A 26,455-nucleotide genomic window follows, 5' to 3' on the forward strand; every position below is an offset into this window, starting at 1 on the left:
CTCTTTAGCTCCTTCTCTTTGCTCCTGACCTGCTTTCTTAAAGATCTCGCTGGAGACTTGCCACTGTTGTTCAGGTGCTGGGGTCACCAGCCAGGAGCTTCTGTCTTTTGCCCAGGAACCGTGAGGCTTCAGTAAACACACCTCGAGGAGTTCTTTGTGAGCATCACACCTGAGTTTGGCCCATTCTCTGCCAGTTTATGCTAAATGGAGACCACAGAGACCTCATTTAATGACTGGGTTTGTGTAGGCGTAGAGCTCTTTGAGGTCTCCACAAACATGGGTGTTTATTCATTTAGATTTCATTTTGATGAATTCATTAGCAGGGAGAAAGCCAAAGCCTCACTGTTAAAAATCCAAGTCTGGTTTTTGTTTTGTTTTGTTTTAAGAAATGAGAGAAGTATAAATTAACTAATTTCTACTTCTGGTCTTGGTGCTGGTCCTTCAGGGTGCCTCCATGTGTGTTCTGGGGGCTCATAGCTAAGGAAAAGCTGAGAAAAGCGTTGAAAGAGGAGGACTGGGGGCAGCTCCTGCCTTGTTTGATGGCACCCTGTGCTAGCTGCTCCTTCAGTTGTTAGGGATATCACATTCCAGGGATGCATTGCTGTGGTTAAGGGCTGAAGTGAGACAAATGAGAGGACAGAGGTTACACACATGAGCTGCAAGGATGTCCCCGTGTAGGTGCTGGGTGGAAAATCAGATGGAGTGTGTTTGCTCCTGCCCTGGGGCCAAGAGCTGCAACGGGAGAGAGCAGGGGATTTATCTAGCTGGAGTCTAATATTCCTTTGGCTGCAGCAAAGGCTGCAGCACTTCCCGACTATCGGCTGGCGCTTTCACTCACACGCATCTGTGATTGATGGGCAGAGAGTATAAACACCTCATTAGTGCCATAATTCACTGGTTAGGACTAGGCTGAGCTGTGGGAGGGAGGAGGGAAGAAAGAGTTGAGAAAGTTTAATAAAGAAAAAAAAATGGAAGAAGGAGAAGAACGGATGTAAAGGCCACACAAATCATTCCAGGGAGTTATCTGACCTGCTTTGAAAACTTTAATTGCTGGTAATGGACAACCTGTTGGGTGGTATTTTATTAACACTAATAGATTTTTACGGGATATTTCTCACATTGCTCTCCCAGAGCCTGGAGAATACATTAAATATTAAAAGTTAATGCTCTTGTTTGCTGTTTCAAGGATGCCCCACCGATAACGAGCTTTCCCGCAAGTTGGAAACCAGGAGCAAACATGAGCTGCCTCTGCCACTTACGGCCTCTGCAATAATAATGAGGAGAATGCTTGCAGCCCGTGTGCACCTTGCAGCTGAGGTTCTCAAGCCTGGCCTAAACGCCCTGTAAAGGCAGTGCCCAGCCCAGAGCTGGTGGTAGCAGTATCTAATCTCCAATCCTGGATTTACAAAACTTGGATTCCAGAGTCCCACGCTGAAAGCAAATGCTCATAAACCCCCATATGCTACTTTACATTTCAGTTATTCAAAGCAGAGGCTGAACTGACAACCCATTCCTGTTTCTCAGGAGAACTCAGGTCTGAAATGGAGGATATTTTTCTTTACTATGCCAAATGGTTTTCTGAAAGTGCTGCTTCCACACTAATTTGTTGCAGAAATGCCCGAGCTACCTGGAACGGAAATGGAAACGTCTCTGACTGTAGGCAGCAAGAGGGGTTTTGGAGGAAGCTCTTGACATCCCAAAGTCCTGCACACAGTACTGAACCCTCAAAGTATGGAAAAAAGGTCAGGTGTGTACTGTAAAAAGAAGGGCTCAAGCAGCCAATGCAGGGAGGTTTGCTGGAGGGGAAGTGAATTTGAAACAGGGTAAGCAGTACAGCTGAGGTGAGTCAGAGCCCTTGTGTTAAAGCTGAGAAGTCCTAATGCACATCTGTGCTCATGGGGAAACCTGGACTTTAGTGCCTCCTTCGGGCACACCAGCACCGTCAGCAGCCACGGCCTGGGCCTAGGAAGCCAAGCTAAGTTCATTTGCCCAGCTTGTGGTGTCTCTTTTGAGTCATGTCCTCTTCCCTTGCGGCAGCAGAGGCCTTGCCTTTGGATCTCGCTCTGACCGCTGTTTGTTTGGCACCTCCTTGTGCCAAACCAGGCTGGACTGGATGGCCCCGTCCGTGTTCCCTGGGATGGCCCTGCAGTCTCTGGGATGGCCCTCAGCAATGCAGCTTTCCAGGCCTGCTTGGCTGACAGAGCTTCCCAGGCTTTCTTGTGCAGGCAGCCAGCTGGACCTCACCAGGGCCTGTGCTCCAGCTGCCAGGAAGATGGGATATTGGGCAGGGATTCTTCCTATCCCAGGAAGATGGGATATTGGGCAGGGATTGTTCCCTGGGAGGGCAGGGAGGCCCTGGCACAGGGTGCCCAGAGAAGCTGTGGCTGCCCCATCCCTGGAAATGTTCCAGGCTGGGTTGGACGGGGCTTGGAGCACCCTGGGATAGTGGGAGGTGTCCCTGCCCGTGGTACGGGATGAGGTCGCTCCATCCCTTGTCCAAAGTCCCTCTCCAGCTCTCCTGGAGCCCCTTTAGCCACTGGAAGAGCCTCTAAGGTCTCCCCAGACCCTTTCCTTCTCCATGCTGAGCAATCCCAATGCTCTCAGTGAATCTGGGTCCTGGCTGGATGTGGGAGGAAGTTGCTTGCAGGGCAACGGGGAGGAAGGGCCGGGAGACTTGGTGCAGTGTTTGTTTCCAAAGGGGTAAATCCTTTGGCTCCCATATTGCAGGATGTGCTTTTTCTGGATTGCTGTTCAGCAATTAAAAGGTCTCAGTTACTCACCAGGAATTGAGTGCTTGGTCACTTCTCCCCCGGCCAGCCCATCCCTTCTCCCGTCTCCCCTCCAACAATGACAGCTTTTCCTGATTGACCCCACAGGCTTGCAAGAAACCTTTTTACTTAAACGTGTATTGACCTCAGTCTTGCTGCCCAGTGAATTATGTCACAGATGGCAATCTGAAAGTCATCAATCAGGGCTCAGACCCCAGGAGCTGTCTCCTGGTGACACGGATCCGAGCCTTCATCGATGAAGGTTGTACCAGGTGCCTTCGTGTCTCTGGCAACTGGGAGGGGAACACCCTTTGTATGCTTTTTTTCTGTCATCATCCCATAGGCCCTGTGATTTTTTCCTTTCCTTTGATTTGTTTTTTGTTTCCCTTCCCCATCTGTCTTTGCACTGTGCATAAAATTTCCTTCCTTGCCTCAACCTCCCTTCAAAGAGAAAGAAAAGGAAACTGTCAAAGGTGACATCTTGGATGATCTTAATTCTTAGGTAGTATTAATTTTACCAGTCTTTCCTTCCCCCTTTACTCTTTCATTTTTGTGTTGTTTTGTTGTTGTTGTTTTCCCTGATGTGATGTTATGATCTGGACAAATGCACTGGACAAATGAGAAATTTAATGATACTGGAAATATTTCTCCCATATTTTGTAATGCAAAGTAATTCCAATAGATCTTTTGCCCCATGACTTGGGACGTGCTGGCTTGTTGTCACTTTGTGGATGAGGGATGGGGAATACTCTGTGAAATGTGAAGCACCACCACAAATTCAATCAGCCCTTCTGCCTCTGTACCAGGATTGATCGAGCAGGAGGGAGGGAACTGAGTCCATGGCAGAGTCTGTGAAAGGAAGACCTGTGTTGTACCTGACTGAAACAGTAAAAATGCCATGAGTTTTCAGGATTCCCTGTTCTTTTGGGAGAGGAGGGGGCATAGCTTGATCTTCCTCTTCTAACAAACAAGAGCAAGGCCTGAGTATCTTGCATGGGTGGCAGGGCCAGAAAAGGGGGGATCCTTGCTTGCTTTCCCGCATCTCAAAATAGGGCTATATAAACAATTCTTGACTTCTTGGCTGGAATACTCTGCTAACAAAGCTGGGAAAGAAAAAGAGCCTATCTTTTAGTTCTTCTAAAATGAGTAGAAATGCCACCTTGGTGACAGTCTCATTTCTTGTTGGAGATCTTGTAAGGCTGATTTGATATCTGTGGCACATTCCTTCGATGCGCCACGTGAATTCTTCAGCTCAGGAATGTCTTGGGGCTATGTTACCTTTTTCTCCGTGTCTTGACTTTAGGAAACGCAGGCAGATAAGGCTGGTGATAGCTCTGACAATGTGCCTGATGCTGTGGCCAGACCTGGCCAGGCTGAGCTGGGGCCGGGGCTGCTGTTGGCTCCCAGTGTCCCCAGGGAGGCTGTGAGAGGCCTCGGCACCTCTAGTGCTCTGGATGGAGATCAGGCCCTGAGATAACAAGGTGATGACAAGCACTTTCAGAAATCCTGACACACAGACAGATAAAAGAAATGCAGTAATAGTGTGTAGAAATAAATCCTTCTCATTCTGCTTTTGATCTTCTGAGTTTCTTAAAAATAAGAATTTCCTCATATAAGTTTCTTACATCATCCATAAGCTTATGGCCTGCATTTTAACAGCCTTACAAAATATTCCTACAAGAAATGGATTCAGGCACTTTTTTTAAAGACACTGGATTAGGCACTATCTGTATTTAGATTAAAATCCTCCCCCACAATGTTTGCAGTATAATATTTGTGGTACTGGCATGTGCAGCACTGCCCAAAGAATGGAACTGGCTGGAAATTCCCTCATCTGCATAAATGCAAATGACTAAAAAGTTGGACTGCTGGGAGAAAAATGAGTAGATTGTGGATTTTATTCTTCCTTTATTGATGTAAATTGCAGGCATGTGTAATGATATTTGTGATTTTAAAGTAGGCTGTGTCCCTTCAAAGAAAATGTGAGCTCATAAATCCTGGGAGATTAGAGATCCTGAGGCCCGATGTGGCAATGGCTCCGGGTTTATGGCATTCCTCAAGACAGCCAGGATAGGATGTTCTGTGACCTGGCTTTTATGAAGATCAAAAGGCTTGAAACTGTTGAGAATAAGACTTTCACATCATGCAGGGGGAGACACCAAGCTGTCAAATGGGAGGAGGCTCTTTGAAGTGTGGAGATAAGGACCCTTCTAACCTTCAGTCAGGTATGAAAGCCATTTCCAGCGGCACAGGAGCGTGTCCTTCCACTGGACTCGTCGTGGAACAGCCCAGCTGAGTTCATTCAGGTAAACACCTGGCAGTGCCTCAGCCACAGGGAATGTTTGAAGAGGATTGAAAGGACTGGGAAAATGTAAAAGTTAATGTACTGGGGAGGTGGGAATTATAGGTGTTAATATGTCTGGGACCAACGAGCCTGAGTCCAGCAGAGCTCCCAGTCTGGGAGCTGGAATAACAAGTGTGCTCCCACATGGATTATCTGTGTGTGAGCGTGGAGGAGCAGGTGGGAGTGCTCACAGAGAGCTTCAGGCTGGGAGAAGGCTGCAGAGAGACAGCAAGTAGCCTCACACCTCTGTGTTCTGGCCAGGAAGCTGAGCCAGTGCAGGGACAGCAACCCACTGCTGCTGTAGGCCAGGGAGAGCTCGTCACTGGCAAGGAAGAGCTGTGGGAGAAGCATTTGTGGAGCACAGCACCACTTTTCCAACTGTCCCAGAGCTCCCCATCCAGCACAAACACTGACATGTTTGTTCATTCCCTTCTCAGATTCCTCAGAGGGGTTGGCACTGGCAGCTGGATCATTGTGGTGCCTTGAGAAAGGACTTCTGCACAGCATTTCTCATGTAAGCAGAAGCTCTTAGCACTGAAAATCTTCCCAAAAAAGGATTCCCCTGAGCTGGTAAGAATAATTTCTGGTCACATTTATAGAAGTTTAAATGGCATCCAGACAAGATAAATATCCTTAATGTTTTGTCATCTTTGTGCTGATGAACTAAGGATATATTTACTCTTGTATAATGACTTGCTAAGAGAAAACAGCTAAACAAGACAGAATAAAAATAAAATTTCATGACAGATGGTGTTGATACGTGTGTTTCCTCTGTAATAAGGCTCAGTCCTTAGCCAACATCTTGAAAGCTGAAGGTGAAAACAGAGTGGTAGGAATCACATGGCTTTATAATTCGTGTCCAAACATTGATTCACAACAACAAAATTTCTCTTAAAATCTTGTCCTAATTATCACAGCTCACATTAATACTCTCTAGGAACTGTTATACATAGAATTGGTTATAAATACTTTGATAATCCAGTTCTCATTGGAAAATGCCATTTCCTGTTGGAAATGGTTGAGGAAATCACAGTGATTTGGCTCTTTTATGTCTTCTTCAGAGAGGAAGAGCCTGACTCAGTTGTAGTCATAGGTTTTATTTAGGTGTTGTTTTAGATTTCCAGGTTTTTTTCTTCTTTTCCTAGTTGTGTTTAGTTGTATGTTAGACATTTCCAATGTATTCCAGTGAGTCCAGAAGGAAATTGTGGAGGGAATATTGAGGTTTTGATGGTTCTCTTCCAAAGCAAAACATAATTAATGGAACAATGAAATTGTACCAAATGGAACTTCCATTCTTTCCCTCATGTTACCCTCAGAGGCTGACTCGTGCATGGGTTACAAATATTGCAGCAGTGGGATTGCAGAGGGAGCTCCTCGTTTCTCTGAGCAGTGTTTGCTTCTTTACTCCTGACTGTGCAGGTTTTCTTTGTCATCCTTCCTAAAGCTGCACTTTCCCAAACAGCAGAGCAGACAGGAGTATGTTGTCGCCCTTGCACTCAGCAGTGTAATGAATAGGATCCTGCTCTAACGGGCCCACAGGTCTGAATCACAAGGAAATTGCTGTGTCCCTGTATCCTTTTAATTGTGGGGTTTCAAACCAAAGCATGGAGACACACATCAATTATTACATTGTCATTTAATCTGGAGTCAGTCCAGTGTGAGCCCTGAGCGCCTGGAGCTGGTCCAGCCGAGTGGCAGGAACAGGGCTGGGAGTCCTGGTAAACACCACAGGATTCCTGGGATTTGCAGGGCATCTGTTCTGCTGCCCTTGCAGTCCCTTGGGCTCTGGAGGAGCTCCTGGGTGACTGGTGATTTTATTAGGGCCTGACACAAGGGAGGTAGGAGCTTCTCAGTGTGTTCCCAGCAGAAAAGCTGCTGTGAAAAAACCTTGCTGTAGGCTTTGAAATCTGAAATGCAGCCAATTCCAGCTGAGGGATGTGACAGTCACCTTTTGCTGGCAAGTTGCCATCTGCATAATGACAGTGTTGTGTGGTTTGAAGAGATGGGGAGCAGTGGGAAGGAGAAGTGTCTGACGTGGCTGGGACCAGGCTCTGGGAGGGAGCAGCCCAGGCCCTCGGCCTTTCCTGAGCCTTCGCCTCAACACCCCCAGCTGGATTTGTTTCGGGGGACACATGTGCATCCCAAGTTCTCTACTTGGGCAGCTCGGTTTGGCTGGGCCATCTGGCCATGCTTCTGCTCCTTTGAAAGCTTTGCCTGATTAAACACTCCTGCAGCTCAAGAGGGAAAGCTGCAGGAGGGGAACAGGAAGGGGGCTTGCTACGAGATGTGCTATTCCCTAATTAAATAATAGCCTAAGAGGAGCTCACAGCTTGTAACAACTAGGGAGATTCTGCTGCTAATACTCACTGCAAAGCTGCTCTTCCCAGGGCCATGCTTCCGTCCCCAAACCCAGCTGTGCCGTGCATGTGCTGCACAGCTCTCCCACAGCCCTGTCACGGAGGGTGAGAGTTGGAATGTATTCAGCCAAATTACAACATCTCATCTTTTGTTTTCAATTTGTTGGGACAAACAGCTCCTCTGTTAATATTTATGATTTGCCACTCCTGGAAGAGCCCAGCTGAAGTCATTGCACTGAGTCTGAGCTGGTTTGGTCTGAGAAACGCTTGAATTAACAGCACAGTGAATGTGGAGAGGAGCAGAGGAAGAGGGGGAGATTGGTACCTGTTGTGTCCCTTGTACAGCTGGGGAGCTGAGGCCTAGCAGTGGAACAATTTGCTGTCAGTCTGAAAAAGAGGTGATGGCAGGATCACAACAGCAACTCAGCTCTTCTCCATACACCATTTTTGACCAGCATTTTTGATGACAGTTGAAATACCCAGCCTGAGAAATGGTTGGTTTAAAGGCAAGTGATATTTATGAACCAAGCCCTGCTGTCCTTGGGTTTGCTCCTGCATAGGCATATTGGAGCTGAGGGCTGCTCTTTTCCCACCCAGGAACCCCAGTGCATCTCAGACATCTCAGCTTTACTATTTATGAGGCTTCTGCACAGACTCTTCATGCAGGTCCAACCACAGATACTGCTCCAACGAGGGGAAATCCTGGGAGAGTGTCTGAAGCATCCCATGAGGACAAAACCATGGACAGAAAGGCATATCTAGGGATGCCAAACACAGATAAAGCTCTGACAGAATTAGACATTTATCCAAACTCTTCAGTTACAGGTTCAGGGTAACCCTGACTTTTGGGCACCCTACCTGAGATGCGTTAGGGCTGATATTCAGGATTCCTGTGGGTGCTGAGGTTTAAGGGGTTTTTGGGTCTGCTTGTTGTGAAACTTGTGGTGTTGTCATGGACCTTGTATTGTTACCTTATCCTGGCAAAACAAGTGTTCCAACAGACTTCAGGAATTTACCATGTGCTTTGTTCTGGCCTAAAGCATGATCTGCCCCAGCCATGGATACAAAGCGCAGCAGTCCTTTGGATTTACCTAAGTAATGGCCTTACATGGCAAGTGAGAAAATTCACAGTTAGGTTTGTGTTCTCATAAGGAATAGCAACCATTAAAATCTGGGGACAGGGAGGTATAATTCATGAGAAGGGCTGGGTTACTTCAGAGCCAGGTTAAACCAAAGCTGGCAACAAGGCATTGCTTACATTTCCCTATGGACACAGATTTTAGGTGAAGTGAACCAGCACCCTGCTTGGGGTGACAGCCTGGTGTAACACACTGGTGGCCAGCAGGTAGAAATAATCAGCAGTAGTGGTTGACTTTTTCCCAAAAGACTAAGGAAATACTCAGATAAAGAGACGTGACCCCAAGTACCAACATCAACTTCTCTTCTTGGCTCTCCTCTCTGTTTATTGTAAGGAAGTGGCACAAGTGTCTTTACAAATCTGTTATGAGCCACAGATATTTTCATCTGTCCAGCACTGTAGTGTAGTAAGAAGCAATATAAATGCTGTTTGCTATTTGCCAAAGAAAAGAGTGGGGTGAAAAAGCTCAAATGCAAGATGAAGCACCCCTGTGGAGGCTACACCACATTCCAAGAGGCTGTCCATACCCATCTCCCAAGGGTTAGGACTGTACTATTGCAATTCTTCGTGAGATCTTTCTTACACAAGCTACAAACCTTGTAGCATCTCTCATTCCCTTGGTCCAGACTAGGAGCAGATGTTGGGAGAGGATCCAGGCCTATGTATTACACTCAGAAGAGGCCAAATGTATAAATCCCCCTTCTTTCTACAGCTGTGATATACAGTGTATGCACCTTATTATCAGAGGGAGATCCAGAGCACAGGGTAGAGTATGACCAGGATAAAGCAGAGCCTTGGGAGATTTCTCCCCGTTCAGGCAAGCTGAAAGAATTTCATTTGGAAAGCCAGACCTGGGAGGAAAAGGACAGGGGAGAGGAAGGAGGAACCACTTTAAGTGTAAAGATGTCTGAAGGGAGTAGGGAAGTGCGAGGTTTCGAGGCTGTGTGAGCAAGTGTCATGTGCAAGGTAAGAGAGCCTGGATTGAGGCTAGAGATGAGCCACAGGCAGGGAATTTGCTCCAGACAGAGTCCCTCCTAGATCTGCCTGCTACCACAGCTAACAGTCATGTCAATAGGGTTTCAAAGGTGCTTCAGAGGAATTGGGAAGCAAAGACAAATAAGGTGGGTGTCTGAGGGAGGAATGGAAAGTCCAGTGGTTACTGAGTGAGGCTTGAGTGTGATGAGAATCCTGGCTGTGCTCCAGTACAAGATTTCCTATCACATTAATTATATTGCAGTGGGCTCCAGGGCTTTCTGTGATACAGACTTGGTGTATCAAAAATGTTACATAGACAACAGTGGTGGGGTGAGAGAGAAACTTGCTGTGTTGTCTCCCAGCCTTCCACAAAGATGGCCTCAAAGGTGAAGCCTGAGATTCCTTGGTGCTGTTCCCTCTGTGCACGTGGGCAGGAAGTGAGTGATCCCCAGGGAGCCAGGAGTAATCAGCTCTGGGATATGTCATGTTCCTCCCAAAAATTAACTCCATTCTCTTCCCTTTCACTGAAATACATATGCTCTTGGATGGCATTTTTGTAACACTGGAAGGTGTTACTTGAGAAGTGTTTCTTGCTTTGAAAATATGGAAATATGGTTACTTAAACCTACATGAAGATACTGGGAATGTTGTGGTGCTGTCACTGTTTGTTGTGGGCAGAACTCCTGGCAGGTATCTCATGAAATCGTATCTGTTCAAACCAGGAAAACTGAGGTGGAGGCTTTCTCACTCCCCTCCAACTCTCCCTTTTCCCCTCCATCTGGGTGCTATGACTGGCAAATGCCTTTGAGACCATGGAAGGACAGAAAATCAGTGTGGAAGAAGTGAGGTCTGGGAAAGAGAAGTCACAGCAGATGCAATTCCACCAAACAGCAGAGAAACAAAAGCAAAAGCCAGACAGTACTGACAAACAGAAAAGGAACGAGCAAGGAGCTGCCCCAGCATGGTCTTGTAGTGAAGAAGGAGGGCAAGGAGAGCCTGATGCTGATTTTTCCAGTCCTGACTGTGCCACAGTTGCTTTCTGTCACCTGGATATGAGGTAAATGAGGTAGAGCATCTCCAAATAATGCCTAAGTCACCTTGCTGGCTTCTGTAGAGGGGAAGATATGGATGTAACAAGCACCCTTCCCTGGGAGAGGGTGTCATGCAATGTATGGAGCCAGGATTGCCTTAGGCCTGGGATGTGAAGACTTTAAGGAACAGTTGAGGCAGGAATGAGGCTGTGTTTAAAGTCTCCTTTATCACTGAAATGTGGAGGTGTAACCTGAGGAGGACAGAAAACCACCAGAATCCTGGTCATTGTGACCATGACACTGTTGTTCTCCTTTGTGCTAGAGGTAAAGACTAAAGCTTTGTGCTGGCCAAGGAATTCCTTAAATCAGGAATTAGTCTTAGGAGACTGATTCCAAATGCTTTTTTTCTAACTGAAAGTACATAGGAGAGGTGAAAATCGGGTCCTCTCTGGAGTACCCACCTGCCCTCCCAGCCTGGTGACGCACTGGCTGGAAGACTTGGAGCATCCTCTGCTTGTACCTCCTCTCGTGTGGCCAAAGCAGAGTTAAGCCTCCTGGCCCTCTCTCCCCCCCCAAAAAAGTGCATTATGGGATTCTCTTTCCTGCCTCTCCCTCCTCTCTCCAGAGCTGTGTGTTTGAAATGATATCTATTTCTCTTTGTGACAGCACACCGTGACTGCCGCCTTGACATTGTGCCGAGCTGACATCCCGACCGGTCTGACACTGATGCCTTTGGGCAGAAATCAGAGCCGGTTTGCTCCACGGCTCCGTGCAGCCACGACGCCGGCAGCGCCTCCCAGAGCCCCCCGTGCCCCGCTGGGGAAATGGAGCGAGCACGTGGGCCCCAGCTGAACTCCGGGCCGAGCGCAGGCGTTATCCGCACTCATCCTCCTGCCCCTTTTCAGCTTTAAGTGTTCACGTTCACATGGGTTTCTTTATTTTTATTTTCCTCCCCTTTTCTCTCCCTTTTTCCCTGGCCCGTGAGAGGGTTGGTTTCCTGTTTCTCCCCCGGCTGCAGAGTCCTTGGGGAGCTGGGTTTCCGTGAGCTGGAAAAGGAGCGCACAAGCGTCTGATCAGCCCTTATTAGTGTTGAGAAAGATCTAATGGGTCCTGGCTTCTGGGACCATTACCTGTCATTTACTTTTATTAAGTCAGTGATGAGAAAGTTTAAAATTAAAGGCTTTGTAAATTGGATTGCAGTTCTAAAGGAAGGCACCGAGCAGGAAGCCAGTGCCTGAGCTTGCAGATGGACCACTGGGAACAGCACCAGGCCAGGGCGTTTCTCTTCAGCTGCTTTGACAAAGGTCCTGTGCCCAGAGCGTGGGGAGAACAAAGCCTCCAGGTATCTAGAAACCTTCAGCCATGTGAACCATGTAATCCCTCCTTTGCCAGGCTGCTCAGGTTCAGACCTGTTGAGGAGGAAGGGTGGTCTGCTGGTTGAGCCATTACCTGGCCTGGGAGCTCCGTTCCGGCTGAAATGATCCCAGAGAAATCATGTCATCTCCCTGTGGTTCTGGTTTATAAGGAGAAGGACCTCGTGTTAGTATTGATTTTGTTTCCTACCTGTTGCCTGGTTTGGGGGCTCTTTGGCCCAGGTACTGTCTTTAACTCTTGTGCTTACAACAGAAGCTCCAACTCCTGTGGGTCTTCCAGGCAAAAATAAAGGCTTTTGTTAAGTCTGTAGGAGAGAGCAAGTAGAAGGGATGAGCCACCTAGTTAAGGTAAGCATCTAATTCTTAGGGGTTGTAGCATTGTTGTAGTCTCTGCTTTTGAGACTTAATCTTTGAGTTAACCACCCAAACACACTTGTGAGTGAAACACCCCAATTGCACTAAAGCAATGCAGCTAATTATGGTGTGACAAGGAAAGCTCAGGGGCCAACCCTAACCAAGAGCTGCTGTCACTTCTGTTTTCTCAGCTGAATAAAAGTCTCGTGGTGACATTGCTCTGATGAGGAGCAGCATGAACTGGTGGTTGTAAGTACAGTCTGGGAATCAGAATTCTTGGTTAATGTGTCTCAGTTTGTCTTTGACTGGAGTGACATGGGAGAAGTCACCTGAGGTCAGGATTTTAGGTTGCCTCCTGCCCATCCTTGCATTGTTAAATACACAAGTTGTGCTTACATGGCTTTGCATGAAGATTTGAGGTCCAAACTGTCTCTGAGAGGCAGAGTACAGAGCTCCACCAAAGCACAGGGCTTAGCCAGTTAGTAGGAGATTGCAAAATTAAGTGTTTGTCTCCTGAAGGGAGAATGAAACAGAGATTCCCTTTAAGCACATGGTTTCCTGGAAAAGTTTTCCTCAGGTTCTCCCTGCATGGCTTGGCAGTTTTCATCTCCCTATGTTTTGCCTGTGTTGTTATCATTATTATTGTTGTTGTTGTTGTTATTATTACATCATACTGTACTTACTTTTAACAGAAGATTTGTGAAGATTTGGAAGGGATGCCCTCTGCCCATCCCCTCTAACACCCCTACAGCCAAGCTCCAGGTGTGAGTCTCCACTTCTAGGAAGATTCTCCTGTTTTTAAAGAACCAGGACTGAGAGCAGAGGCTCACATCGTACAAAACCACATCCTTCACCTTTCCCAGAGAGATTCCAAACCACACAAGCAGGAGGTAGGGAAATATACCCAGAGGAAACTGGGACAGGGAGGGATGGCTAAGGAAAGGCAGGGAGTAGGTACTTGGACAAGCCTGGGCCCAGAATTCCTGCCAGGGGAGGCTAAGCATGTGTTAACTCCAGGCCATTCTTCCTGTCTGTCCATAGGCACAGCAGCTCCTTGACTTCAGCTAATTGCCAGGTTCCCTTGAAGGAAGAGTGATGCCTTTCCCAAGTTTCTCTGCTAGGGATGTGAGGAGCTGATCTCTGAGCTATTCAGTGGTTTCTTACATCATTCCTGTGTTCCCAGCCCTGCCACTCAACCACAAGGCTTTCAGAAGGTAATCTGGGGAGATTTTATCAAATGTAAAATGTTCCTAGACATTACTGGAGCCATGATGTAATGATCCAAGGTTTTTGTTCTTTAAATTCCACTGAAAAACCACAGGCCCCAAAAAAATTGTTGCAGGGGAGCTGATGAGTTTTAAGAAGGAGGCTGAGATCTGGTGCTGGACTGAGCCATTCTGGGGGAAGTGGTGGGAGAAAAGGTTTCAGTAGGTCCTGTGTTGCTGGCCTTGTAAGGTCTGGACTGAATCTCTGAGGAGGGCAACAGCCTCTTCACATCCCCCACTCCCTGGTTTCTGCTGCCTGGTGGGAAGTGTTGTCAAAGGAGAAGGCAGCAGGACCTGGCTGCTTTGTACCTCGCTGCTCCCGATTTCACAGAATCACGGAATAAGCTGAGCTGCAATGTTGGGAGCTTTGGTATTCTTTTATAATCGTGGCTGTTGCCATTTTTGTGAAGACAGTTCCAGCCCAAAATCTTGCTCAGAAAGACCAAACTCACGGTCCCCTCAAGTAACAGAGCTCTCTCAGGATCATCCATGCTGGGGCTGAGGACCTGGTTTACAGGATCTCAGTGCTTTGAAAGGCCTGTAAACCCTTTTAGAGGGACAGTGATTGCTGAGTGACACGAAGTCTCCCTGGCATATTTATATCTGCCAGGCCAGGATGAGACTGTCTGTGCTTTGATGCTTTGGATTTCAGTACCTGTTGAAATCCCCTGAACAAATGGTGCCATTAATTGTGGGGCCTGGCTTTGATGAATGGTGCACAGGGGACAGCATTTCATTTTGTCTGGGGGCAGTAGGTGGGATGGGGCGTTTCAGAGTGTTCAGTGATGCAGGAGAGGTCCTGGGTGTTGCCTGATCAAGGGGAAGTTGCTTCCACCCTCCAGAGTGCTGTAAAGTCAGTGTCAAGTCTCCGTGGCATCTGGGTTATGTCACCTGCTGAGGGGGCTGCCCTTTATACATCAGATTTGCTCAGTCAAAAGCCGATTCAGCCCTTTATCTAGAAAGCTTTTAGAATTTCTCTAAGGGTTACAAATAATTTTGTCCTAAATGGCTTCTGCCTGCCCCATCCCCAGGCCACTGGGCAGAGCAATGAGTTTGGGGTTCAGATGAGACACATGAGATGGGGGAAGGCCATGGGGCGTTCCCAGGGAGAGCCCCAGGATCCTACCACCTTGTTTTCCCCATATGCTTTTGAAACTCCCAGAACAAAAGTTGTTTATATGACAGTGTTATAAGAAAGGCTTGTTCCCCAAGTGGTAAAAAAATACTTTTCCCCAGCTGTGATGTAGTTTTTTATTTGGATCATTATTTTGGTGCTGGAAGATCATGTTCATGCCAAGAAGTTGAATTAATTTTGAGGGCACCTGAACGTTTTGTTGTGTACAAAACAACACTACTTGTCATTTCAGTCTAATTAATTGCAGCCATCTGAGGACATCTCTGGTGGGTTTTCACAAAGGGTTTCTGGACAGGATGAAGCTGTGTTAGAAGATTCTCCTTCTGGGGCAAGAGGACTGCTTTCAGGACTGCTGGGTGATAGCTTTGTGAGCTGGTGGGGTTGGTGGAAAACAAGACCATTCAAAAGGGAAAGGAAAAAGAAGGAAAGTCAAAGACAGTGCCATCAAAAGGAAGGATAATGGGAGGAGAGTATTTACTCCTTTTAAAGCTCCCAGAATGACAAGGAACAAATGGGAGTGTGTGATGTTCCCTTGTGGTCAAGAGGAATCTCAGCAAAGAGAAGGCGTGATTCTTTTTTAACCGAGTTTGGTTTACACTGGAGATGTTTACATGATTCATTCATCCATGTTCCAGTTTAGTGATTCACTTCAGGGTAGAGTGAATCACGCCTTGGAAATTTCTTGTTGCTGACTTTAAAGGTTTTCTGATGATACTGGCTCAGGTGAAGAGATCTGTGCTACATCCATCTACCTGGGTCAGAATTCAACACAGGAACAGTCAGCACATGGTTAAATACTTGCATATAAGGGGAAACTCTGGGTACCTGATACTCAGGTAGCCTTAAAAACAAGACATGGAGTGAAGAGGCAGAAGAGACCTCGTGCAGATCCTGAGAACATACTGTTTTTTAAACTAAGAATTTAAATTCTTTTTTTTAAACGAAGAATAGAGTTCTTTTTGTAAGAAATTTCAGTTTAACTTAATTGATCTTTCTCAATGAAATTGCACTGAAAAATTTCCTGAACAGCTCTGACAAGGAGGCTTTGGAGTCAGGAGGACTGGCAGAACACTTCAGGTAATGAGCCTGAAAGAGGTAGAAGGAACTAAGTTGTGACCTGAGAGGTTGAACAGGTTGCAGAAGGCGCTGCCAGGGAATCCAGTGGCCAAAGGCACAAATATGTTGAAGGTACCTTTAGGAATGTAACTGGAGGGCAGCTCCAGGGGTGGCTGTGCTGGCCACCTGATGGAGGAAGTCATTAAGCAAATTACTGTAATGGAAGCCAGGTAGAGCAGGGAAAGATCAGTCCTGGGAAAACCTGGGTGTTGTATTCGCCTTCACACAGTGGCTTTTGGTAGAGATCAGTATTGAGCTGGATTGATTTTTGGTCCAGTGGCATTTCCAATGCTTGTTCCAAGGATTTTGCATCTTGAGACAGTACTGGAAGGTGACACAGGGCTTGTCCAGGCTGCCCTTGAGCCCCGTCTGCACACACTGACCTGCGGGGCCTGGCTGGGATGAGACTTGGAGTGCTCTGACACCATTTCTATATCCATGTAGGATTTAGGGGATCCTACCCTCGTGCCTTGTTTCCCACAGGGCATGCAATGGCCCAAACCAGGCAGTCTTCCTTGTGTTAGTACTTCCCAGAAACACCGAGCAGGGGATAAACTCCAGCACTGTGTTTTCCAAACGGACGATGAAACCAGGGATTAGAGACAGGCGTGAGCCCTCCTCCAGCCCCTGCTGCTGTTTGGGCAGGCTGGTGCCACGTGTCACTGCAAGCAGCTGGGACATCTGGAATGGGTTCACGCGAGTCCATGGGGTTTGGATCCCTGCACGTGGGAAATCCCTCATCCTCTGCTCGTTCCCGACAGGCAGCTCCTGCCTCCGCATGGCAGCACACAGACAGACCCTCTGCACGGGTAATGGAGGAGGATGTTCTGACTGGGATCCAAAATTGCTCTCACAGTAACATCTTCTGATGTTTAGCCCTCCAGATGGGGCAGGATCTTAATGTCTAGCACAGACCTTCCATGCATAAACCACTAGAAACCACTTATTTTGTTAATTCAAGGCAAAACCTGCTCTCATCCTCCTTGGATTTACATATGATTAAATCCATTGACCCAGTTTCTGCCTTACCACATGGGAATCTTCCAGCTGAGGATCTATTTCACACCTCCCAGCTGAAAGACACCTGGCTTAGGTGAGTACACACCTGCAATCCAGCCTGAACAAGGGATTTAAACACATCCTGGCTGAAACTGGGCCTAAGAGTGGGTGAAACCTGGTGCTGAGGGGGCACATGAAGTGAAAAACACATGAAAAATAGGTAGGGCATAAACTTGGAGCCAGTAGTTATATGGCAGCTGTCTGACCTCCTCACCTAATTTGCAAATAATCTTGTCAGGACAAATTAGCCCATGCTGAGCCTGTGCTGTTGAGTCTAGATGGTTATCAGGACTTGCACTGGTGAGTTTTAAGGTAGTTCTGGTGTCCGCAGTGCAGTGGAGTCCCTGTGGCAGTGACTGCAGTGCAGAGAGAGCCTTTTGTATTAACCAGAAGGAATATGCACAAGCCCTCTTTGACAGAAACCTGGAATTAATGGTTTTCTGAGCTGGTTTCTTTCAGGCCATTTTCACTACAGGGGCGAGCATTGAAAATAAAGATTTAAATTCCATTTTTAAAGTGCAGCTCTGAACACTGTGAATTGCTTAATTCATCTTAATAGAGGTGTTCACTCTGAACCCAAAAAGCTTTTAGTTGAGATTTAGCCTGTGGTTTGATATTACAAATTGGTTGGTGGTAGCACTGGTTTAAGACACAGTTGTCTCCTGGCCTCTTGTTCCTGCTGCTCTGCTGGCACCGCCACTCCTGTGGTTGGGAACCAGGTGGGAGGAGCCATCTGGCTTGGAAAGGGGGAAAAAAAGGTTTCATGTGTTTGGTTTTTTGTTTGTTTGTTTGTTTAAAGCAGGAAAGTTCCTCTGTCTGGTTCAGTGCCTGGTCACGGCGAGTTTTCCTGGCACAAACGAGTGGAAAGAGCACTTTGGCATGGAGAGGAAATGAGCAGCAGAGGGTGAAAGGTGAGCAGCAATTACTGGTGCTGGGAATGCCCCAGTGTACTTTAATACCAGCCCATGATCTGCAGCTGATCTGAGCATGTGAAAAATGCTCAAATACCTTTCAAATTGTGGGGTTTAATCTTTGCTTCTAGGTGTCCTGGCAGACACTTCCCACTTGTGTCCTCACCTCCCTGTCTCCAGCCGTCTTCAAAGGCTGCCCAGCTCCTGTGTCCTGCAAGTTCAAAACCCTGCAGCCCACTGGGACTGCAGATGTGTGAAGGAGCACAAGGACTGCAGCTGAATGACAGTGTAAGTATCAGTTGTCAGTTCAAGGAATGTTTCCTTCATTTCCAGAAGGAGTTCATCGAGAAGGAACCTGTTTTAATGTAAGTGAAAGCTGGGTTTCCACGGTGATTTTCTCAAATTTAGAAGATCTTGTCCTTTAAATCCAGTTTGCCATGGGACATAAAGTTCATTTGCTATAGACCACCTCAAACCAGCTGAGTCTGGAGAAGAACATGGTGAGGTGCCTGGAAAACAAAAAAAAATCTGTAAAAACCAGACGATTGTGGCACTAGAAAGTGGGAAATTATTCTTACTGTAGATTTGTCACCACAGTTCCTGAAATGGAGCTGTGTGATAAATAAATTCCCTGCAAAGACTGAAAAAAACAAGCCAACCCAGAACAGATGAATACCCAAATGATTTGGTTAAAGAAATATTTGTTTTGTTTAATAAATTGTGATGATTTTGATGACATTTCCCTTTGTAAATTTGAGTTGTACTTGACAGGAGGATATTGGTACCTCCAAAGCCTGTGAAAAAATGTGTGTCTGCCTTCAATCCGTATCCACAGAGCAAAATTCAAATAGTTCCCATCAGTATCTGGCATGCAAGTGGAAAGGGAAGCTTAGCAGAGTTTCTTTGGTTATAAATAGTAATGTATGTATATAATATATAAATTAGAGTGCAGTGACACAGCTGGAAATCTCAGATCTTTCCCTTGATTAACATATCTCATTAGTGGGACTGCTGGGCCCTGACGTGTGGAGTTTGCTCCGGAGCTCAGTGGGAAACTCGTGCTGGCAGTGGGAACCCCATTTCCCTCCCCATCCTTTCCCTGCAGTGCCCAGCGCTGTGAGAAAAAGCAAGAGATGGAGAGAGGAAGCTCAGATTTCTTCCCAGTGACACAGGCAGAGGCAGCTCAGGGGAATCCTGCCCAGCAGAGGTTAATGTGACCCACATATAATTGTGTGAAAAGATGCCACTCTGCACCTTCGTCAAAGAGGCTTCTCGTTACAGCCCGAGCTCCCCAGTCCCCAGCCCCTTCAGCAAAGCACAGTTTTCTTGCATTAAATCACCACTGCCCTCTTGCCAGCTGCTTAGAGCTTGCACATTATACAGAGCAGAGATCTAATATATATTTATATATTTTTAAAATGTGACAGATTGTCTTGTAACATATGTGGTACTGCCTTGAAATGAGCTCCGTGCATGTGATGGCCGAGCCAGCGGCCCCTGCGTGTGTGTCTCTGTGTGTGTGTGTGGTTTGTGTTTTATTCCTTCTGCTGGAAATCTGAGAGCCTGGGACACTGGAGCTTTTCATGTTGCTTTTTCTCTGAAATATTCATGACGAGTTGACGACCTTGATTCTTTGATACCTGCCACTTATTTCTGTGCCACTGCTGATAACTGCTGCTAAGTACATATGTCAGTGCCATGGTTGAGTGAGTGGGGTGATAAGGAGAGGGAGGGCATCTCCAGGATTCATGTGCTGGAATAAGATTACTTTAGAAACTCTGAGGGCATTTTAGGAGCCTGCCATGCCATCTCTTTCACCCCACTTTGGTTTTTCTGACTAAAGCCTGTTTTCTTTGCTTCTCCTCCAGCTTCTCCTCTGACTTGGAAATCTGCTAGGTTGCTGCTGCTTTTCTGAGAGATGATTCTTGGCTTGTTATCAAGTGAACTGCTAATGAATTAGTTACATTTTTTAAAGAGAGATGTGAGTCTGGGGACACCCAAGGAATTCTTTCTCAGCCAGAAACAGATCCTCATTGAAATGGACTCCAGGAGGTTGGAGTAGATGATCAGGGCATTTTGTTGCCCTTAAAGGCAAGGAAAGATGAGGGTAGAGCAGAGGAAGATAAGAAGAAGAGTAGGCAAGCAGGTAAGCACCAGTATCACCTTGTAAGCGTGACTTTTAAGCAGGCAGATCTCATTGATGTTTGTGAAACCATTCTTTGGAAGGATTTTAACTTGCCAGGCACAAAGTTTTGAGGGTGGGGGGTAAAGTCAGTGACAAAAAGGGTTACAGAAGTGACAAAATAATGAAATATATGGGGAAAGAGTTCCTGAGTGAAAGTTAAATGAAGCCCAACCTGAACCAGTTTTCACTGACATTTCTGGATCAAGGGGCCAGTGTGGTTCCTTTTGACTGCACCTTATTCCATGGGCTTGCAGAGACACAGCTGGTGTCAGGGCCTGGGTTCCTCCTGCTTGGTTCAGTTGTCCACCTGAAAGGTGGGATTGGGAGACCCTGGGCTGGCTGAGCTGCTGTAGGTTCTGCAGTGGTGATTTGGGGAGTGCAGGCTGGTGCTTTCACCCTCATTCAAGCTGGGCTTTGGATGGAAATTGGAAAGATCAGACAGAGTCAGCTGGTCCCATCTGTTGGGTGCTGAAGGGACTCTGCTGGGGAGATGCAGTGACAGTGACTTCACCTTAACTGTGAAGTGAGGGCAGCCAGAGCAAGGGAGACAATGGAGAAGAACATCTGCCATGGATTCTCTTCTCACCATATTTCATACAGAAAATTGCAGCACTGTCTCTTTTCTGGCCTATCACCTTCCCCTCTCAGAAGTCACAGCACGTGGCTGTACTGCAGTGGACATTCTCCTGAAGATAACTTCCCTTCCCTGTGAGAAAATATGTGGAAAAGGAAGAGGACACAAGGATGGAAGTAAAATTAGCAAGGCCTAAGGGGCTTCTGCGTGTGCTTGTTGAACTGCAGCATCCTGGAGAGGCAGGAGATAAGGTGGCTTGGGGAATGCAGCCCAGCCCAGAGAGGCATTTATTTAAGATTGGTATCAAACCTTGGAATTGTGAGTGGGAGGATTCTTGAGGAAGGAACAGGATGTTGCCAGGAGGGAGGGAGGCTGGCTAGAATGATTTATTGTGAGGGTCAGTGGCAGGAAGTCACTGGAGATATGTGATGGTCTAAAACGCAGGCCAAGGAACCCGCGTGCGGACACTGTTTTATACTCAGAGATTCTGGCTCCTCGAAAGAGGGCCAGCAAAGTGACTGGGTGGTCTAATTTAGGGTCATCCTTGGTGGTCCTGCATGCGTGTGTTTTGGTCAGCTTCCTTGTCTGTGTGTGTCTCCGTGTGCACAGTGACCCGTCCTGCTCTGGGGTCTGTTACAGAGGCTTCTACCACTAAAAAACATTGCACTGTACTTGCAAGAGAGATTGCAGGCCTTTTTTAAGGCAAGAAGTCATTTGGTGCTTCCACAGATAACTGTGCATGTGGGGCTATGAAGTAGTGATGTTCATCATTAGGCATCCCTCCTCTGGTGGGAAAATTCCCTGCGGCCAAAGAAATGAAAAGACTGGCAAGAGCAGAGGAGTCGTGATCGGAACGACCTCTGGGGCCGTAAGCAGCATTGGAGAGTTCAGCTGGATGGGAAGCTTTAACTGGTTGTCAGCCTGAAATCTGCAGCTCCAGGGCATTGTACCAGGCCAGTTATCTCGAGCAGGACTCCTGCAGGCATCGTGCTTTTTGATACTGATGGCTGTAAATAAATTATTGATCGTTAAGCACAGGCACCTTCTGTCTAACCTACTTCTGAGTGCCACTTGTGTATTGTGCTGTCTTGTGACCCAGTCAGACCTGGACTTCTCTTGTCAGGAGCAGTTGTCCTTCCTGAGAAGAGAGATGTTGTCACAGAGAGCCCTCAAGTTGAACAGGAGTCTGGAAGGATTTTGGCTCCCTGGGAAATGCAGTGTGGTGGAGAAGGCAGCAGTGCTTTGGAGTGAGTGGGAGGGTGCCCTTTGACTTCAGGTGACCTTAAATGACTCGTCAAAGCTCACACAGAGAAGTTAAAGCTCAGGAACAGGACTAAGTTCATATCTGCTTCATAGGGATGAACATCCAGACAATGCTCCCGTGTCCCTGTTGAGGCTCTCGTTACTGAGGCTGTGTTGTGGTTTCCCTCGGTGCATTCCTCCCCTGCTGCTCTGCGATTGTTCCTTTCTGCAGCTCCTCGGGCTGTCCCTGCTGATAATGGCTCTGATTAGATCGACACGAGGGGGTGACATCTGAGCTTTTCATGCTGTCCTTTTATCTGATGTCCCCCAGCTCGTGGTCCTGTCGTCCCAGCACAGCTCGGTCTGTGGTGATGTTCACTCTCCTGCCTACACTCAGTGAATGATTTATCATCTGTTATCAGTAGGACTCTGTACAGTGTCCAGGGACAATATTTTCTTCCATCTGGTTCCAAGCTGGTGGAACACCCTTCCATATGGTTTTCACATGTAGTTCTCCCAGTACCTCCTTTCTATTTTTTCCCCTCTGGATTCATTATTATGCAGTTTGTCTAACAAGTACACTTTGTTTCACTTTATAAATTAACCACATGCATGAATTAAAACTTCAGCAAATGTGGATATTTCTTAAATGACAGAGAAAACCTTCACAGCTGGGTGAATCTATCTTCTAGGAGAAACATCCAGTCCCACGACGTACTGGGAATTAATTGCTGCAGCGTTTCGCTCCACTCCTCAGGCACACATCAGCCTGGGGCTTGTTCTGGAATTAGAATGTGTGGGGACGTCCTTGGTTCAGTTCTGCACTATGAAGGTGCTGGTTGCAGTTACAGGTTCATGGTGTGAGCAGGATAAAGACCACAAAAACATCTTTTTATGTGGATTGTCTTGAGTCACTGGCAGTGATTCCCCATGACTTGATATTGGGCATTCCAAGAGCCAAGCAGCTCTGTGTCACCAGTCCTCTGGGTGCTCCAACCTCCTCCATCAGGATCCCTTGCTGCTGCGTTTGTTGCTCTTTGCAGATAACTTTTTGCTGTGGTCTTTGTTGATTTTGTGTTGTTAGACCTGGTAACACACTTTTATCTTATCTGCCTTTTTCTCTTCTTTGCTCTCGCTGTTGTTTGCCATTCCAGGATAAATACAGAGCCGCCTGCCCCCGGGGGCCGGTGCGCTGCGTTCCTTCCCCCAGACCGTGCAAATATTTGCAGCAGAGCAGCCTCTGAGCCCCGAGACGTGAGCAGCGACACGAGGAGGTGCAGCCCAGGGCAGGGGCAAGGCCAGAGGGTGTGAAACCAGCACACGGCCCCCCGGGCAAGTGGCCTGGGGAGTTTAGGAAGCTCTTGCGTGGTCTCCAGAGCAACAGGGAAACGGGGACTTGACTTCAGGGTGTACTCCCACTGCTGGGATGTGCTCCTATGATTCAGGAGCTGCTTGTTCAGAAAATCCTGCTTCTGAAGTGACTGACACCTTAGAGCTGCTTCTTCTGGCAGAGTCACCTGGAGTATCACCCCTCCTTTATGCCCCATTCAGAAGCAGAGGATCTCAAGCAGCTTGAGGTGTTTGGTGTGTCTGTCCAAGATACACAAGCCGTTGCTAGTGCAGCCCTCACACCAGGGAGCACATGAAGCAGTAATTTTTTAAGCTGTTGAGGTCAATGGAAGCCAGTATTCTCACCAGAAAAAGACATTTCCACTTTTCCTCCTTCCTTTAGCTGCTTTTCCATGCTTTCTGCTCCTTCGATAGCACAGATGTTCTTCCAGCTCCAAGGCAGTGCCCACAAATGTCAGAAGGGATCTGTGGCTGGTGTTACCTTAGAGCTGTGCCCTCATTCACTGGCTGTGGAAGGCACACACTGGTGTCCCTCAGTGCCCATTGGGGCGGTGCCGCTGCTGCCCGGGGGATGCCCGGGGCTGGAGGCACTGCTGCCAGAGACCCGGGCTGCTTCGTCCTGTAAGGGCTCTTCCCCCTTGCTGGCTCCCACCTCTCTCCCCTCCCTCACCTTGGCTTTGGTGGGTTCCCCAGGACAGTTTTTTTGTGTTGGTTTTGGGGGTTTTGCTGTTTGCTCACGGTTGCCTTTTCCCGGTTTGAAGTTTGCCGGCCCCGGGGCCAGTGACCTCTCTGGAGCTGCTGGGGTTATGGCCAGGGAGGTTATTCCGTGTCCATCAGGGCTCTTGGTCCACACTGGATCCCTCCTGAGGGCATTGATTGATGGCCTTGTGCCAACCAGAGTGACCCTGGTCCAGCAGCTCTGCTCCCTCCCCCACGGCCGTGTTTGATGCCCATCAAAGAGGTGCTCAGGTCATCAAACAGCCAATTAAAACAATCAAGAGGGAGGAGTGGAAGAGGAGGCCTTAACTCTTTCCACCCCATCATAAACACCTTTGTGGAGCCAGATTTTTCTGCCAAAACGAGGGCTGTGAGGGAGGTGAAAACAGAGATCCATCTCAATAAAATTTATCTGTGGGATCTCTTTAAAAATTGAGTAAGCAGAGATCAGGAAACAATTAACTGTCTATGTAGTTGTCAGTTATTTAGGGCCTGGAATGAGGCTGGATCAGTGGCCTTCCTTTCCATTTTATATTTTGTTTCTGAACGGCACATCGTAAAGCAGCCCGTGAAATTCAGCCTAGGGTAATGAATATATAATAATCCATCTCAAACTCCAACACTGCTTGGAAGAATTGGATTTTCTCTCATGGCTGTTGCTACCTGAAAAGGAGAAAGACACTCCCATTACAGCTGCTGGCAGCTGACAGCTGGCAGAAGGCAATAAATTTGGAGTTATTTAGCATCAGCTTCTGAATAATGGCATCAGAAGGACAAGCTCTTCACTTGAGGAACCTGACAAGGGAGAAGTGCTAGAGCTGGGAATTAAGAGAACCACTGGGATCAGGGGTAATAAAAGGTCTGTGATCTGCCAGGGGCTGGTGCTCAGACCAGTGCAGGGTCAATCCCATTGTTTCAGTGCTAATCTGGGGGCTGTGTTGTAAGATCATGCAGCCTTTCCTGAAATGCCAGCAAAAATGCACAAGAACACAGATTATTTTGCCTGTTGAGCTTCAACCCACACTTACTGTGAAGTTTTCAGGTACCAGTTTTGTGGAAATGCTGACGAGATAAAGACTGGTTGAGGGTTGAGTGTAGAGAGGTTACTTTTTGAACAACTCAGCACATCCACACTCAATTCCTGGTCCAGGCACAGAATTTCAGAGGCATTGTTCTGTACTTCAGTTTCTGGCCTATAAAAGAGGGAACAACTCCTTGTTTTTCCCCAAGAACACTAAAATCCGTGCAACACAGTAATGCTAAAAACAGTCTTGGTGTCTGAATAAGGGAAGACAAAAAAATCCCCTTCTTCCCTGCAGAAGATACCCTGTTATGTTTGAATGCAGCACACACTCCTCCCAGATCTTCTTCCACCTGCTTGTACTTGTTCAATTTTTGCTTTAATATCGTCATCTAACTAATGCAAAGGCATTGAATCCATTTTCTGACTGTTGGGTAAATGATGGTTAAGTGTCAGGAGATTTATTTAATTGTCTAGCTATTAAAAAAAAAAAAGTAGGCCTGCTGAGTGAAAGCTTTTATGCTTTTAAATGAGGTATTGTTGTGATTAGAGTTTAAACAGCAATGATCTCCTCAAAAATGCATTGTCAATAATTGCTGGCTTGTTTGATTGTCCACATAACTGTACCACCCTCACTGCCAAGAAACTCATCTGACCCACCAATGATAAGAATAGCTATTTTTTTCCATTAAGTGTGCAGCACATCTAATGTTGAGGGCCAGGAACATCTTCATTAGGCAGTACGGAAAGTGAACACATTGTTCGTGAACCAGCCTCCAGAATAATGGACTGGAGAGACTTCAGAGGTGAGGGATGGAGGTTGTGGGAGTGGGAAAGGGGCTTAAAGCTTCACAAACCACATACAGAGAGGGTTTGAATGGGCAATTGATTCCCTTAAGTGTCCTTGAAGAGGCCGGTCTAGAGGTGGAGAAGCTCCAGATGACTCATTGTGGTCCTGCTCAGTCTCATCACAGCATCTCAGTGCTCATTTTACTCTTCTGTATTTCTTTAATTCAAAAAGCCAAGAATCCAAGGGTAGTTCAGCTGGCATAACCCAAACCCACAGCACCACCACGGCAGGTTCCTGGGGCCGGCTGGCAACCTGCAGGTCAGGTGGCTGCTCCTCAGCTCACCTGGATGTCTCAGAGACTGCTCTGGGAAATGCAAACAGGCCAACCCTTTTCTTTATGGTTTTTTGTCCCGTGGGAAATCCATTTCCCAAGTGAATGCCACTTCCCCGCTAGCCCTTGTCCCAAAATCTGTGCCAAGTGTGCAGCTCAGGATGAGGTTTTGCCAGAGCACTTGGCTGCTTTGGGAGTGTGAAGGGCCTGTGGAAAACACGTGTTCCTACGGGCAAAGAGAGATATTCTTCCCTGTCCTCCTCCACGTGTTCCTGAATTTCCCATTCACTAGTACATTTAGGCACTGAGAGCTGCTGTTTCCAGGTGTCAGGCCTGGGTAGGATTAAGGCTGACACTTGCCCTAAGACTTGAGCAGGAATATTCGCTTCCCATTTCTCACTGGCACCCCCTGCTTGGGG

General features: G+C 47.2%; 1 protein-coding gene across 1 annotated transcript in view; it reads left to right on the forward strand.

Annotated features, from left to right (window-relative positions):
- Window positions 1-9,864: 9,864 nt before the first annotated feature.
- TBX3 (T-box transcription factor 3) overlaps window positions 9,865-26,455 on the forward strand; it is a 179,061-nt gene continuing 162,470 nt past the window's right edge. The window contains exons 1-7 of the mRNA XM_032127829.1: window positions 9,865-10,639; window positions 11,280-12,589; window positions 13,033-13,230; window positions 13,382-13,554; window positions 17,718-17,826; window positions 17,958-18,114; window positions 19,695-19,972. The gene's annotated coding sequence lies outside the window, so the exon portion shown is untranslated. The remainder of the gene's footprint in view (window positions 10,640-11,279; window positions 12,590-13,032; window positions 13,231-13,381; window positions 13,555-17,717; window positions 17,827-17,957; window positions 18,115-19,694; window positions 19,973-26,455) is intronic.

Source organism: Corvus moneduloides, chromosome 18 (assembly GCF_009650955.1).
Source record: "Corvus moneduloides isolate bCorMon1 chromosome 18, bCorMon1.pri, whole genome shotgun sequence".
NCBI lineage: Eukaryota > Metazoa > Chordata > Aves > Passeriformes > Corvidae > Corvus > Corvus moneduloides.